Consider the following 17,787-nt stretch of genomic DNA (forward strand, 5'->3'; position numbering starts at 1 on the left):
AAAATTAAACAAAGTAAATATTAGGTCACTGTGAAGCCCAGTGAAATGCCTAGCACTAGCTGCTAGCGTTTCAGACTTGGGTAGCAAGGGCGCAAAAACTAACAAACAATCGTTTAATCTGCATCGGCATAACCAGAGTAATACAATAAGAAAAAGCCAATGCTATTCGCAACTTACTGTTCAACAGTTAGTCGCATACACTCCTCGGTAAGCATGCACACTGTTAAGGTGCTTTTGCTATACCGATAGCGCAAGAAAACATTATAACCTCAACAGTCAGTTACAACAGTTCAGAAACACCGAATCATCAAGCGTTAAGCAAATATAAATAATAACAGTACACACTGATATGAGAACTTGCAAAAGGTTTAGGCTAGCAGCACAATATAAACAAAAACAAATGAACAAAATGAGACTTACAGAATATTTGCGTACTCTGAGCTTGAAGACCGCACTATAGTGCAGAAAGGGAATATTTCACTTTAAATCACTGTAGTGTGATCTCGGAGTTGGTATATTTAAAGAGCGGGGGGTGTGGGGGGTGCAGGGGGGCTTGCCCCCCCTGCTTGCAACAGTTAATTTACTGTTGCATCATTTATCATTTTTTTTTTTGCTGTGTTCGAAGATTTGAAACTTCGAACAGACAAGTTTGATATTGTCATGTTCGAAGTTTCAAAACTTTGATCATGTAATAGGAACTCCTGGGCTGTCACACTTTACACCTCCAGGACCTTTGGACGAGCAAATGTTTTTCACTTGTTGGTTATTCAGATGAGACACTGATTTCTTAAATGCCTTTTAAATGCAGCCCTGTTCTTCTCAGTAGTAATGAGTAATTAGCACCTTATTTATTATCTAATACATATAAACTCCTGACTAGCACTCTATTTGAACATTGTCATATACACACTCTAGCAAAGGCACAGTCACACACTTATTACATTTAACATGACACAGTTACACCACTCCCAACATAAAACCACCAGTTCTAGACTCAAACCACAGGGTCTTGACAATGAATTGGCATTTCTTTTGGTCCATGGTCATAGTATACTAAAAGGGGTGAAGGGATAACATTCAGTGGTACAGTTTTGTATTGTCATCAGACTGCCTACTCAGGCATCATAGAGGGGTATGGTTTGCTACCGAAGTTGAAATGCCTACTTAACAGATAATATTTCAGGAATAAAAGGCCCACTTGATTTCTAGGCACTCTGAATGGATGTGTATTATCTTTTGCCATTTCTCAACTAATTGCTGGCACAGTACACAAGGTGTTCCTCACCTTGAATGTCTTTGAATAGCATCACCTCCAAACCTACCTCTGATACCTTTGAATACAAGGTAAAATATTTTGGAAACTTGATAGTTACCAAAACAAGTTCACAGGAAATATCCTTTATAGTCCATTAAATGCGCTCTCTGCCTCAAGATACCATTGAATATTCATGCAAACTTTCTATTTTGTGAGATATGTCAAAGGGCAGACAATAGTCAAAAAATTAAGTTCAAACTTTCTGTAATACTTAGCTCATCTAAGAAAAGCCTTCACCTGTTTCTCAGTGGAGGGTGCCAGCCAGTTTTTTTATGGCCTTTTTTTCCTACTTGCAGTCTTATCACTCTTCATCTTATAAGATATCCCAAATACGTGACTGCCACCATGCCCAATTTATTATTCTTAGCATTCATTCAAAATTCCCAGTTTTACAGATTCTAGCATAGCCAATACTTTTGGTAAGAGAGCTTCCAATGCATCTGAATGAATGACCGCATCACTCAGGTACACAAAAGCATATCATGAGTGGGGTTTCAAGATTTTGTCAGCCTCTAAAAGGTGGCTGAAGCTCCCATGTAGGCCAAATGGTAACATGGTGTAACGAAACAGACCATCCTGGTTTGCAAGGGCTATTTTTTCTTTGGTAGTGGGGATAGTTGTTATCTTCCAATAGCCATTTGTCAAGTCCAGTGCTGTTTAGTATCTGCTCTTTTATAGGTTCTTGATCAGCTCATCAACCCTGGGTATGTGATAGGCTTCAAATTTTGAAATGTTATTCACTTTCCTCAAGTAACTGCAGAAGTAGCACTACTAGCCTGCTCTATTCACTCTCTGACTGTTATTGCACCTAGTTTCTGTATTTTGTTTTGAACTTTTTTAACTAATTGTTTATGCGACTCTGGTACTCTAGAATGCCTTAGTCTAACTTTCACTGTAAATTAAAAATTATCTCACCATCTAATTTTATATATGTGACAAATGATTTCCTTAGCTGCATCAGAAATTCAAGGGTATTTCCTATATGAATTTTAGTTACAGACTAAAAGCAGAACTTTCTATGTCTTCCATGCTGCAATATATTAATTGAGAGATTTGTTCCATCTCTCGCTTTCCTGGTTGTTTAACTCTTGTAGGTCACTACATTTATTCTTTCAAACCTATCACTTGACCACATTTTTATTTGGAGAGCAAAAGTACTACTACGTAATCTCTTGTATTAAATTCTCTGCCAGCAATTCTTCTTTTTGAATGTTTGACTATCCTTGTCTGCCAGCATGTGTTCCTCTACAATGGGTTTATGCTGTCCTGCAAACCAATATACTATTCTATCACACTTTGAAACTCTCTCTTCTCTCTCCTCTCCTCTCTTCTCTTCTCCATTCTTTCTTCTCTTCTCTCTTCTCTTCTCCTCTCTTCTCTCTTCCCTCTTCTCTTCTCTCTTCTCTTCTCCTTTCCTCTCCTCTCCTCTCTTCTCTTCTCCATTCTTTCTTCTCTTCTCTTCTCTTCTCTTCTCCTCTCTTCTCTCTTCCCTCCTCTTCTCTTCTCTTCTCTTCTCCTCTTTTCTCTTCTCTCTTCCCTCTTCTCTTCTCCCCTCTTCTCTTTTCCTCTCCTCTCCTCTTCTCTCCTCTCCTCTCCGTTCTTTCTTCTCTTCTCCTCTCTTCTCTTCTTTCTTCTCTCTTCTCTCTTCTCATCTCCTCTCTTCTCTTCTCCTCTACTCTCTTCTCCTCTCTTCTCTTCTCCTCTCTTCTCCTCTCTTTCTTCTATTTTCTCTTCTCTTCTCTGTTTTCTTAGCAATTTCAACAGTCTTTTCAGATGCCTTCTGTCCAACAATTCAAATGAGGTAAACCCAAATGAAGCTATCGATCTTTGAGGATCATAAAAAGTCTAGCCTTACATTCCCATAGTTGTTTTTTAGCCCTTAAATTGGAGTACAAATAACCCAATGTAGGCAGAACAAGGATATGTTGAGATATTAGCATAGGTTCATAGGTGTTTACTAGGCTAATGGCTACAAGGGCCTTTTTAAGCCTGGCCATGCATCCCAGATCTCTGACAAGTTCCAGTACCCTTGATAAGTGTAAGCAGGGGCTTGGGAGATGAAACATTTACAAGCAGGGGCCTGGGAAATTAACCATTTACAGTCTGCCTTTGTCTATTTAGAGACATAGCTGCCAAACCAGGATGAATTATTTGTTCCCCATCCAACTGCCCAAGTTACACTTGAATTGGACTAGGGTAGAACCCTATCCATGAAGTACAAGGATACTTAAAATGGGAGGTGAATTTGTGGTTACCCAGTCATTTGTCCAAATTATGTTTATATGGAGTTAAAATAAGTGCTTTGCATTACATGGAGTGGGAGATGGTTCTGTAGAAGCAGAATTCTCTGTGATGCATATACATCCCTCCAGCATGTTCTTTTTATGTTGCAAAACAGACTGAGAGCACTAGAATGAGTGTTTCTACCGCCAGTGCACTTGTGAATGTGTAATAGAGCTGACAGATGAGGTCTGTTGAGCTCTATACACAAGGCAGAGGTCAACACTCAGTAGCCTGTACAGTACAGAGAAGAGGGACAAGGCTTTGAGACAGTCCACACAGATTGTATGATTTAAGTCCTTGACATTCTTAGTGCAAAACATTGTGGTCATCCCATTATTGCCAGGTACTTGGGGAAATACATACCGAAAGGGGTCTTATAACCAATGATCGACTCAGTGAGTACTGAGTGGAATGATTACATGCCTAGACCTAGACAGCATATGTTATGATATAAGCTGTGAGATGAAAAAGGACTTCCTTACGGTAGTGATTATGTGATGATTAAGGGGCAGTTCATTGTCAACACAGGTTCTGAGATATCTGAATAAGACATCAGATATCAAGGATGTGTTGTCAATGTGATAATTACAAGAGGAATCATACTTGCTGAAGGATAAGATTATACATTTATTGACATTTACTTTTTTTCATGTTTTTTTTCAAAAGCTATTTGTTTGTAATAGAATCTCTTTGAAGATCATGGTGTCCACTGGGGGAGTTTATGATGACACCAAAGGTGCAGTCATCTGCAAACTTGGTCAGTCACAATCCTGCCAAAAAGGAATGGTCCAAGGTCTGAACTCTGGGGTACACTTCTAGTGAAAGGTATTTTGGAAGAGGTAAAGCTGCCCACTTTTATTTCCTGGACTCTGTTTTTGAGTTAGCTTGATATCCATTAAGTTATCCAGGGATTTACTTTTAGCTTGGAGACTTTATCTATGATACCAGAGTAAGGCATGGTACTGAACATCCTTGTGAGGTCTAGATATTGGGTGTGTACTGATTTGTTGTTATCCATTGTTACAGTAACTTTTTTGAAGAAGTCAGCTGTGTTAAATAGGCAGGATCTGTCCTTCATGATTCTAAATTGGCTTAGGTTTTAAATAGGAAGGATCTGCCCTTGATGATTCTGAATTAGCTTGGGTTGTGAGTCTGTAAGTTGTCTATATCTTTATTTATGAATTCCATAAAGATCATTTCTATAGCCTTATAAATGAGAATGGTTAGGCTTACGAGTCTGTAATTAACTGGGTCTCCTGAAACCCAATCTTTGTGCAAGACTGCTGCTGTTTTCCATTCATCCAGCATAAATCCTGTTTTTAGACTGCTGTTGGATAGCTTATGTAGGTAGCCTGTAAAGTCATATTTCAGGTTGACCAATAGGCAGCCTGTTATATTGTCTGCCTATGGTTCATAGCCTTAGATAGTGTCTTGGGGGCTTGTTGATACTAAAAGTGAACTTGGAAGAAGCTTTATCTTTGTGAGATATGTCAAAGTTAAAAATGTGGGCATGTGATCTCAGAATTTTGGAGGGCAGAATGGGGGTGAAGTTGGAGCTAAATTTGCCTGCTAGCCAATTGCCAATGCCCTGTGGTTCTGAGTATGTGACATAATTTACAATTAGCTCTGCAAAGCGCCGGATATTGTTTCTAATGTTTCTAATACAGTTAAAGAAGGCTTTGTGACTATCCTTCACTTGGGTGGCTATTTTCATCTCATATCTGGCTTTGGTTGATATGATCAGGGTCTGGATTTCCTTGTTTAGTCTGGAAAGAGCATTTTTAGCTTCTTAAAAGTTAAATTTATTTTTGCATGCAATGAGTTATAATTATTATTATTATTACTAATATTATTATTATAGAGCTTGTGTATATTAAGATTTTACCATAGGGGTTATTTTTGAATTTGACGTTACATTCATTTGGATTCTGCATAAGCAATGCGGTTATCAAGATAGAAGAGGCTTTTGATCTTAGCCACATCATCACTCAGTTTTTAGTAAATCAGCTTTTGCAAATTCTCGGAATACAGAAGGCCTGGAAGTTGATTCAGGCGTCTGTCTTATGGTAAATGTGACTGATTTGTGGCTTGATGTGACCAGGGAGGAACTTTCAACTGGTAGGGAGCACAGCTGTCCCATATTGGTAAGGACTAAACCCCCTGGTTAGGCTATGGACTAACTCTTTGAGGTGTTTGTATTGATGAAGTCCAGAAACTTCTAGGCATACATGTTTGAAGATGTGCAAGTATCCCAGTTTATGGAGAGTTAATTGAAATGTCCTAGGAGAATGGTGTTTGGCTTAATACATGAAGACTCCATACTGGTTAGGTGCAAGGTGTGGGGTTAAAGGAGATAGCTATTATATGATAAGGGGGTTGGTTAATAGTAAGCCTTCCAGGTAATTATCTGTCTAAAGAGTCTGGAGTTTTTAAGAATATGGAGTCTACAAAACCTTTAATGCCCCTGTCTAATGTGGTGGATCTAAATGTGTGATAGGCATTGAAACCCTGCACTGATGGAGTATTTTCTTTAGACTTGAACTAGATCTTTTTGACAATGCACATACTGATGATTTCCAGGGTGGCATCTCACTTAAAGCAAAAAGTAAATATGTTAAGAATTGATCAAAGTTTTTCCATCTGTGTGAATAACTTTCCTTAGTATGGCCTTCAATGTTTTATTGAACCACTCTACTAATTTTTGTCTACATGAAGGCTAAACTGATGTCTTCAATAGTTTGACTTAAAATTATTGACATAACTGATGCAGTACCCTTGCCAAAAAAGGAGTGTGTTGCCAGTAAGTATCTCTTTAAGGGTACCTGCTCTGGAGAATAACAGCACCAATTCTCTTACAATAGCCTTGGCATTAGCTTTGATAATTGCACTCCTTCTGTAAACTTTGTAACATAGGCCAGTTTTACTGCTATGAATTGATACCCATATTAATATATTCAAGAGGCAAGTTTTTGATGGACATAAGATAGAAAGGACTCTTAAATACAGGATGTTCTGTAGTTTTTTGAAATTCTGGACAAGAAGCACATAAACTTGATATGTTTTCATAATGTTTGGCCAGTAAAATCAGTCTAATACTCTTGCCATAGTTTTGCCTATCTAAACTAATGTCTTTTGGCTTTTCCTGGTTAGGGGTCACCACAGCGGAACTCCAGTCCGCTAATGATTGGCAGTGGATTTTTACGGTGCTGAGGTGCCAGCCCGATGCTCAACCTTCAAACAAGAAACACCCATTCACGCACGCACCTACATGTCTTTAAATGTCACTCAACCGTGGGGAGGACATGCAAACTCCACACATAAGGCACTCCAGCCAAGAATTGAACTGGAGAACCTCTTGCTGTGAGGCAACAACGCTAACCGCTGCACCACTGCGGCCCTTACAGGTGATCAAATAGCATGTGACTGTAAAGGTTTTGACAATAGCAACTAATGCAAAATTTCTTTCCTTGATTTATTTTCTCTATATAAGAGATTGTTATTTAAGAACTAAGGGAATCTCCTGTTCACTATCCTTCCTTACAATCTTTTTGATATTCTCTCTTACCCTACCTAGACTATCGTCTTCCCCTTGAGCTTCTTTAAACTTTACGTGGCTTTTCTCTATGTCCCCTGACATTTAGTACACAAGTTGGTCTTTCAGTTCATAAAGATAAATGAAAAACAAAAGCAATCTATTCATCTTTTAAAGCATCGTAATGATTTTTCTCCAACAAAATCCTTATAATCCACAATTATATTGTAAGAGGCTACACTTCAACAAAGATCCAGGTTGTGAGGCTCAGGCCCCAGATCCACATTATATATATAGGACTGTCTGGGCTGTCATACTCTAGGCCTTTAAAATAGTTGCGTGAGTTCCTGGTCACCCCATGTTGGATTTTCAGGTGAGGGAACTACTTACCTAAATGCCTATGGACAAGCAACTCTCTTATAATATCTATCTGTATATCCATATCTATCTATATCAGAGCCATATCATGGTTAAGTGGGGTCCCAGGCAAGGTGCTGGATTGCACCTCCCCCCAGCAGCCATTCCAATGTTCCATTACTTGGCTATTTCTCCCCATTTATCATAAACATTATTCAAACCTATTAGTGTGCATATGATTTTCTTCTTTACTTCTACAATTATTACAGACATTTGGATTTGATTTAAACATGTATTTGTCAAACAAAACAATACAGTCTCAGAATGAAAACAGACTTTGCTTGAATAGTAAGCTTCTCTGCCCTCGAAACAACATTAAAAGCCACATTCAAAGAAAATGCATTTGACCAGTGGTGGACTAAGTTCACCTTTAGCCTGTTTTCAAACCCCTTGGACACATATTTTAGTACCATGCATTCATGCATGTGTTCTTTGATTCACCTTCTGATTGTATTAAATTATATTCTTTGTATAAAACAGCAACACTTGTTAGAGTGTAGATTTGAACATTTTTCCAGTAAACAATGAGATGAAACATAAGAACCAATAATAACAAAACTACCCATTTAGTTACAAAGCTACCCATTTCAGAACATTTCAACCATAAAAGGCCACTCAAACATCATTAGAATCCACCAATATCAGTCAATATGCACAATCTCTGCAGAAGTAAAAGTCATCTGGATAATTCCACATTAAAGAGATCTCTAACTATTGAAGAAAATGCTACTGGCAAACAACTTTACATTTCAGTGTTTCATCTACATATTCAGTACCTGCTGCCCTTGAAGAATAAATTGCCTATGTTACATTAAAAATGGTAAGCTGGTAATATTGCAATAGGAAATAGCTGGCAAAACAATAACAGGTTCACAGTTACTAACATCTCATCCAAAAGAGGAGACACTCAAGAGTGCAGTACCCTTATCACCCCCTTAAAGTACACTACAGTATCAGCAATCCATCTATATGGTGTGGGAGTAGAACCCACAGCCTCCTACATCAGCATTCAGTATACAATCGATTAGGCTTCTAACACTGCTTTCAAATTATATAGCACAGACACTGATGGCCATTTGCTAAACAAAACAGTTGCAAATTGAAAACAGACTTCATGAGCAACAGTAAATTTCTCTTCCATTGAAACTCAGAGTTCCTTGAAAATACAACTCACAATTCCTTGAAAAATGCACTGAAACTCTTAACATGCATCTCACCCTCTTAGCATAAGAAATCTGAGCAAGCCTAAGATAATGGGGGGACAAAAAGTCTTGAAAGTTCAGAGGTATGACTCAAGTAGTCTGGTATTTGGTGTAGAGGATTCAGGATCTTGTTTCCTATAACCGAGGTACAGGGTTTGAGCCTGAGCAAGTTAATTAACTAACATGCCATTCTTAACTGGGGCATTACACACACACACACACACACACACACACACACACACACACACACACACACACACACACACACACACACACACATGTCTCTGGAAGGGAACTCAAATGTGAAGAATCCAAGAATCCCTGTAATGTTTGGGATTCCTAAGACACACAAAGGTTTAGCTCCATTGAATTTTAGACCAATTGTCTCAGGGGCTGGTGGTATAACAGAACCACTAGGGAAATTAATTGATTTTACTATTAAGAAATTTGCATCTTCTTTACAGTATATTTGTAAAGATTCATGGGATTTTCTTAAAGGTATCCAGCAAAGGTTGTACAAGCCCGACCTATTAATGGTTACAGTTGATGTAGGGGAATTATTTCCCAGTATTCCACACGTTACAGGTTTGGAATGGTTTAATGACATGTTAGTAGCTGATTCTGGTATAGATTGCATCACTTTTGGATTATTGGTAGAGTTTATGGAAATTGTTTTAGACAACAATTTAATTTATTTTAATGACGAACATTTTAAGCAAAAGAAGGGTGTAGCAATGGGCACTGCCTGTGCCTCTAGCTATGCCAACATTGTTTTGTACTACTGGGAAAGTAAGTTTATTTTTTCCACACACTGGGTTCAACATATTACTCATTATAAGCGATACCTGGATGATATTTGTTTATTATGGGATGGCACCTTAGATGAGTTCATTGATTTTATGAACTACATCAATTCCACCACACACTTTTTAACATTCACTTACAATGTCAGTAATGATTGCTTGAACTATTTAGATGTTGCCTTCTTTAAGGATACTAACAACTGTACTTTTCAGTCAAAAGTATATAGAAAAACTTCTTTCTCCAACTCCTATTTACATTTTGATAGTGGTCACCCTTTCCACCAGAATAAAGGTATAATTAAGGGGCAATTTATACGTGCATCGAGGATGTGCAGCACTAGGGAACACTTTCTGGAAGAGGTGAATTTTTTGAAGCAGCTTTTTAAACAAAGAGGATACCCAGCGTACTTGGTCAATGATCCAGCCCAGGAAGTTATTACTAACAGGGAGGGTATTTATCTTCCTTTACTGGGTAAAGGCACAGTACAAGATACACAAATAAAACCGTCAGAGCAGTTTGATTTTCATAATAGTTTTGTTTACACCTTTTCGGAAGATTTTTTAAAGGTGGAACAGTCAATTTTGAGATATTGGCCTATTCTAAAACAACAAGATGAGTTCAAACAGATTGTTAAGGAACAGCCCTATTTTGTTAGAAGAAGAGACACGAACCTTAAAAGACTTTTTGAAGGAAGACCCAGGTTTGACAGTGAGCGTGTTTGTTTTAGACTTGGAACTTATAAGTGTGGGGCATGCAAACAATGTTCTTATGTAATTAATGACAGCTCCCTACATATCCCCTCTAGGAGGTTTAAATTCAGGGCTGAACATTATTACAACTGTGGGGCAAAGGGTGTTGTTTATTTAGGTCTGTGTACCCAATGTTTCAGTTTTTATATAGGTAAAACTGAGAGAACCCTTAGAAAAAGAATATATGAACACCTTTATGACATTTCTAAGAGGAAAGATACCAATGCCTTTTTTAAACACCTTGGTTCATGCCCCAACATGCAGATTAAATTCATGGTTTTGGAACAGGTTTTGCAGGACAATAGAGGAGGTGACTGGGAGGCCCGTCTTGAGTATAAAGAATTGTTGTGGCAGCTTAAACTGAACGCAACAAGACCACCTGGCCGTAATGAAAGTATTAGTATTACAAGTGTATTGAAATTAAGAAGGGCTAAGTTATGATTTTAGGTTTTTTAGAGCCTAAAACTTGCGAAGAGGTGCTTGTATTTTTTATAGATTTTTTTAGACATTTTTATAAAGTTTTTTTAAGTCTTTTATGATGTTTTTAACATGAGTTTTGCACAAGCGCATTTTATTTGGTATATTATCAACAATTTGATGCATAGTTTATTTATTATTTACTTATTTATTTCTAAGCTGTAACTAGTGCTTTAAAAACTCATTGCATATCTAATTTAATAACACACTGGTCACATGATTTTACTGGTGAAGTATTTAAACCTGCAATTTGAAAAATGGATTATCTTGAAAAAGCCTGGTACTTATCCAGGCGAAAGCACTTGATGGTATTTTATTTTTATTTTTTTTACTCGAATAAAGTTTTACGTTAATTATCATTGATCGGCTCATTTTTCTCCAAGCCTGTGGACTTGCTGTGTTTATCTGGTCTGGATCTTTACTAGTTTTTGTTTTATATATATATATATATATATATATATATATATATATATATATGAATGCAGTTCCCCATATATATATATATATATATATATATATATATATATATATATATATATACACACACAGAAAGAAAGATATATTGACAGATTTATAGACACAGATACACATATATTCTTGAACATGCCTGCAAATGCAGTTTGCAGGAAAATGCAGGTGGTAAAGTTGTAGATGCATATGTAGTTGCATGAGGAAGCAGATAGGTCTAGGTGAAGAAAAAAGCTTAGGTATTTATACCACTGTGTCCTTAGATATGTCTAAAGAAACAAATGTAGTTCTGTACATTGGTTTAAACTGAAATATTGATGCAAGTACAGTTATTGATGTAGATTTTGATGTATCTGTATATATATGCATCAAGATGTAGCTGTGAGTTAAGACAGATGACATTTGCATCTCTAAATATAATAAGGAATGTAGCTACAATTGTATTTGTAAGTATGGGCAAACATCTTTCTACATGAAGATAAATAGAGAGCTGATGTGTATAGTTTCATATAAACGTAGTTGTAGCTGAAGCCACCATTTAGATGTAATGGAAATATATATTCAAGTATAACTTATGTGGAGCAAGATAGAAGGTGTAAGATGGGAACACCAGTGACTTCACAGATGAAAATTGTTAGAAATGAACCTAACATTGCAAATAGAATTATAGCTGTACATCTAAATACAGCTCTACCCGCTGACACTGTTCTTGATCAGAGGCCTGCATTCTATAACATCAGACAGAGTCATGCAAATGTCTCTTGCCTGGCCCATGTGGCTCTATGTTGTTTTTAAAAACATGGCCAGGTGTAACTGCCACATTTAAATGTAAATTACTATCTGTCATCCACAAGTGATGTTTTAAAGTTACCTGTTGTTTAAAACCTTAGACTAGCAGATACACCCTTTGACACAATCTTAAAGTAACCAGTGATTAAGTTGTTAAAAGACAGAAAAGATTTAAAGTTGATTTAACATTCCTGTGTTTTTTGACACCAGAAAATAAAGGTCAGTTTTTATTTCCTTTGTTAAATACCATTGTCCCGGTCCCCTTCAATAAACACAACACACCGAATGACATTTGACGACCTTTATTAAAACTTCCATAACATAACTTTGATTACCAAAATTTGTTAAATACAACTGGACATAGTGTAGTCGATTCTAAACATAGCATAAACATCTTTGCGATGTTAATCAGGACAGTGTACCTGCTCATCCTGCCCCAGTAGGCAGCACCCACACCTTTGCTCACTTATTTTATTTATAAACATCCTTATAATGTTAACCAAGACAGCATACCTGCTCATCCTGTCCAGTAAGCAGCGTCCATACCAAATATTAATCAGGACAGCGTACCTGCTCATCCGACCCGGAAAGCAGCATTCATACCTTTGCTCACTTACTAAACCATTCACTGAATTACCTTCAAGCCAAATAAGCAGCGTCCTTACCTTCGCTTGCTTATCTATTCAACAAAACACCTTGAAATGCACCAACAGACACCAGAAGGGGAACAGAAGTGGGCAAGCCTGTCCCTCTTCTCCGCCTACTGGAATAAAATAACCACAATCCCATCAATCCGCCAACAAAAAAGGGAGGGTGGGAGGGTAGCATGTTCACGCCAAAATGTGATTACTTACCCAGCTACACTCATCTAAATCCCTTAAGCACCTCCCACCCTTATCTCATTTCCTTCCATTCAACCCTCCCACCATTTAACCCTTTCACCCCCCCCCAACCCATTGAACTTCCATTAATATCAACCTAACACCACCCTTGAAGATGTCCCAGGACAACTTGGCTTGTGCCAAGCCTCATTTGTCCCGGTCCCCTTCAACAAACACAACACACCGAATGACATTTGACAACCTTTATTAAAACTTCCATAACATAACTTTGATTACCAAAATTTGTTAAATACAACAGGACATAATGTAGTCAATTTAAATACAGCATAAACATCTTTGCGATGTTAATCAGGACAGCGTACCTGCTCATCCTGCCCCAGTAGGCAGCACCCATACCTTTGCTCACTTACTTTTCTTATAAACATCCTTATAATGTTAACCAGGACAGCATACTTGCTTATCCTGCCCAGTAAGCAGCGTCCATACCAAATATTAATCAGGACAGCGTACCTGCTCATCTGACCCAGTAAGCAGCATACATACCTTTGCTCACTTACTAAACCATTCACTGAATTACCTTCAAACCAAATAAGCAACATCCTTACCTTCGTTTGCTTATCTATTCAACAAAACTCCTTGAAATGCACCACTAGACACCAGAGGGGGAACAGAAGAGGGCAAGCCTGTCCCTCTTCTCAGCCACCAGCTTTCCCAGGCTGTTCCCCATCACCACCAACTTCTATCAACTAGCCACCCTTATAAGGCCAAACATCATTCGGTGTACAATAATTACCAGGACATTACTAGCCCCTGGAAATTACCTAATACTTACCAAAGCATCACCTGCCACTGGAGCAAAATACTCAACCCCAACCACCAAATTAAAGCAATTGCATATCACCCTTCCCAAACAATTCCTTTTACTTGCCCAATGACATGCAGAACCATTTAACAACCGCCTTACCAACACAAGCTACCCATATCAAAAGTATGGCACCTAAATCACATGATGGCTTTAGCAGTCTGACCCCTCTTTACTCTACCAATACCCTTGAATGCCACCAACAATATACCAAACTGAAAATGCCCTATGCTACAGGTCACAACCAGATTATGCCAGAATGAAAATATCCTATGCCACCTGGTCAACACAAAATTAATGACACGCCAACACCATCCTGCTTGTAGAAATTAAACTACATCAACTATAAACCCTACCCAAGTAACCCACTCAAACTGGCCAAATAAACATGTCATACATCTGCAAGAAATCACCACTGCCCCAACTGTAATGTGCCTCAATGACCATTGAATAAAATTACTTAATACCCTATAGCCTCTCCAGCACTCAAAACATCCACAAAACAAAACCATTACCTTTCAAGTCCATTTCCATCAGGGCATTGACTGTTACTCACTCAACACTCCATCTGCAACCTCAATGTACCCACCCAAGTAATCAGAACTTCCATTGAAATCTGCATTCAGATTTAAAACATGTAGCAAAACCATTCTCACTATGATGACCATCTAACGCATGTGATCTAAGTCTTCCTGTGCAAATATATCCAATATTCAGTAACTAGCAACTTAGCAGCATGGAAGAAAACCCAAGAGTAACCAGCAAAACCCACACAAACACAAGGAGGGCACGCAAGGCCCACAGCACTGGCCGATAATCAAACTGGAGAACCTCAGGTTGTGAAATGACACAAACTGCTGCACCACTTTATCCCATGATATTTAAATATTAACTCTTAATTCCACCATGGATTGTACTTTATCCTGTAACACAAATCAAACGAGGTCATAAAACATACTACTTAGTCTAGAGTAAACAAAACGTTGGTTGTGCTTCTTTCTTCTTCTTCCGAATCACTGTGCTTGCCTTTTAACCTATCCATTTCTGATTACTCACCCAGTGACCCCACCGCTTATTCAACACCAAAGCATGATCTGCAAACTCACTGTATCTCACCACTGGAACTCGACACACCATCATCTACAAAGAAAAGGACAAAAGTAAATCCTCTAATATGTAAGGAGAAGGCTCCATCTTATACCCACCTATTCCAAACTACAGCCACAGCATTCCAAGACCCCATCTGCAAGAAATAAAAGACATGTAAATCATCCAAAATACATAACACACATTCCAAGACATCTTCAAGGACAACCTATCCTGCCAAACTGGGAAGGAATGTACCACCGCCACCCACCTCTATGACAAAGCAGCCAAAACTGAAGCTATGCTTCGAATGCCCTATCAAATAGCCCCATCCTTCTCTTCTGTCCTATTTCACTCCCTCATTCCGCAAGATCCTAAGGCTCTCCTAACTCCTTCCCTGTTTCTATACCATATGCTTATGCTACTGCTCTGAATTAACGTGGTGAAATACTAAGAAATCCAACTTAAATCCACAATCCCCATTATACCAACCGCACCAAATTATAAGTCAAAATCTAGCCAATTCTGAGAAACTGTACAGTTGAGAGGCATGTAGACAGTCTCCAAACCCCCCCTTCCACTGCAATTACAACCTCTCATGTAATTAACCAGGTGCACAAAACAGTCCTGTGTAACTATCCAGTTCCGTCTTTAATAATTTACTTCACGTTCCTAGAAACCATCTAACCATGAAACTGCCTAAGATATAAACCTAACCCAGAACATACTGCTATGCCACCTACCAAATCATTTGACAGTTTGGGTAAAGGCCTGCCCTGAGAACAACCCACTGTAGACTACAAGTGACCTGCATGGATGCCTTGTACTGCTAACAGTTACTCACACGAGCACCACAGAGCCCTAAACTACTGCAAACAGGAACCACTCACCACCAAATGCAGAACAAATCCAAACTAAATTAACATTAGCAAAACAAATAACCCAACCCACCCAGTTTCCATAACCATATCTTCATATTCTAAATCAAAGACAACTTAATACTAACCAGTGACACCCAACATAACCTGCAATGTCAAACCCCCACCCCATTAATGTCAACAATATAGAAAAGCACAGGGAACACTAACACTTACAGCAAGCACACCATACCATATCCACCACACATCTCTGAACCTGTCCACGCAAAGTTCTGGACCACAGCATAAATAGAAGTAAGGAGCGTAAAACAAAAACGAAGTACTTGCTGCCAAATTAGGTTGCCACCCTGAACATGACAATAAGTTACCCACACTCCATCAAGATTTAAGATAGTAAACACCAACTGGCACAAATGCAAGTCCCTCACCCCATGAAATTTCAACATCCCACTCCACCTCATTGCAAGCAATCTGGACAAAGTCAGAAATAACAGTGTAAGCAAAGCACCAAATTATGGCACTTCTAAATATTGCTATGACAAACTGAGCAAATTGGTAGGATACATTTGCATTAGCTTGAACTTACTGAAAGTACAAGGTCTTACTCTCAAATGTCTGCCAGTACTTACCTGAATCCGCCTTCACCACTTTCCAGTAAAAAACAAACAAAAAAATAAATAAATAAAAGGGTTTGTGGAGTAGTCACTGTTACCAAGCAAACTCTGGCCCTTCCATGACAATCTGTATAATTCTAACTTTAGTCTCTAACAACTTGCTAATAATTAGCCAGAAAACCACAATTCTATGGCAACCAGACTCAGCACATCAAGCAAAATCTGAACTTTGTGCTCACTGTGAGAACAACTGCCTTCGGATTTCCTGTTCATCCCTACTCCATCATCCGTTAAAGTGCCCTCTGCAGTTCTACTCTCGGTGTCACACTACCTGCCTCTGCAGTAAGTACATGCTCTGTAGCTAGCAATAATCTCTTTTTTTTTCTTTGCCCCCTTCTCCTCCGCACTTAAGAGCATGCAGTGTAAAACTCAAATGCCCAATATCCTACCGGAAACCCAGCCCCCCCTTGCCTTGCCACAAATCTTACACCTGCACCTGTCCTTAGCGACAGACTTCAGTGACTCAGTCACTACTGAGAGGTCTTCCTCTGATGGCGACCATCACTCGGGTGCACCCCCAAGCCCACGGAAAAAAAAAAAACAAACAAAAAAACTTCCTTCAACTGGCGCAAGCACCTGACCAGCCCAGGCATCAAATATATACTCTGCTACCCCTCAAAATATCTATATATTACTAAATACGCCCCACTCAGACTCGGAACCCACCATCTAAACCACTGACCTAAAACAGAGCTCCCTGACAAGAAAAGGCAACCATACTCCTCAAAGTCTTAACCAGAACTTTTGCCAAAGTCATAAATAAATGAATTGCCCACAAGTAAACCCTTCACCATTGCTCCCAAGAAATTTAGTAGATAGACAGAATAACAGGCTGTGCACTAGCCTGACTACTCCCTAAAGTCAAAAGTTTTACCCTTCATTGCCCCCATACTCACCTTCACAGTCACCACTAGTAACCAAAGGCCTACCTTACCAACCACGCTCTTACCGGTCATCATGGATGTAATTCAGCTCTGTAGAAAGTTCACGCCAAAATGTGGTTACTTAAACAGCTACACTCATCTAAATCCCTTAAGCACCTCTCACCCTTATCTCATTTCCTTCCAATCAACCCTCCCACCGTTTAACCCTTTCACCTCCCCAACCCATTGAACTTCCATTAATATCAACCTAACACCCTCCTTGAAGATATCCCAGGACAAATTGGCTTGTGCCAAGCCTCATATATCAATAGGCATCTATTTTTTAGAATTCACTTAGCCAGAACAATTTCCCCATTGCTGCTTTCAGGAGAGTTGTTTGCGAAAAAAAATGTTGAATGAAAAATGAAGCAGCTCCTTCTATCATTAAGGTTGCTGACCCTAGTTTAGGAATTAATGATAACTGATGAATTACAAGTACTGTGTTATGCAGAAGTGAATACAGAACTGCAGATATAGGTTCAGCTG

This window comes from Protopterus annectens, chromosome 4.part0 (assembly GCF_019279795.1).
Source record: "Protopterus annectens isolate FY-2018-M chromosome 4.part0, PAN1.0, whole genome shotgun sequence".
Classification (NCBI taxonomy): Eukaryota; Metazoa; Chordata; order Ceratodontiformes; family Protopteridae; genus Protopterus; species Protopterus annectens.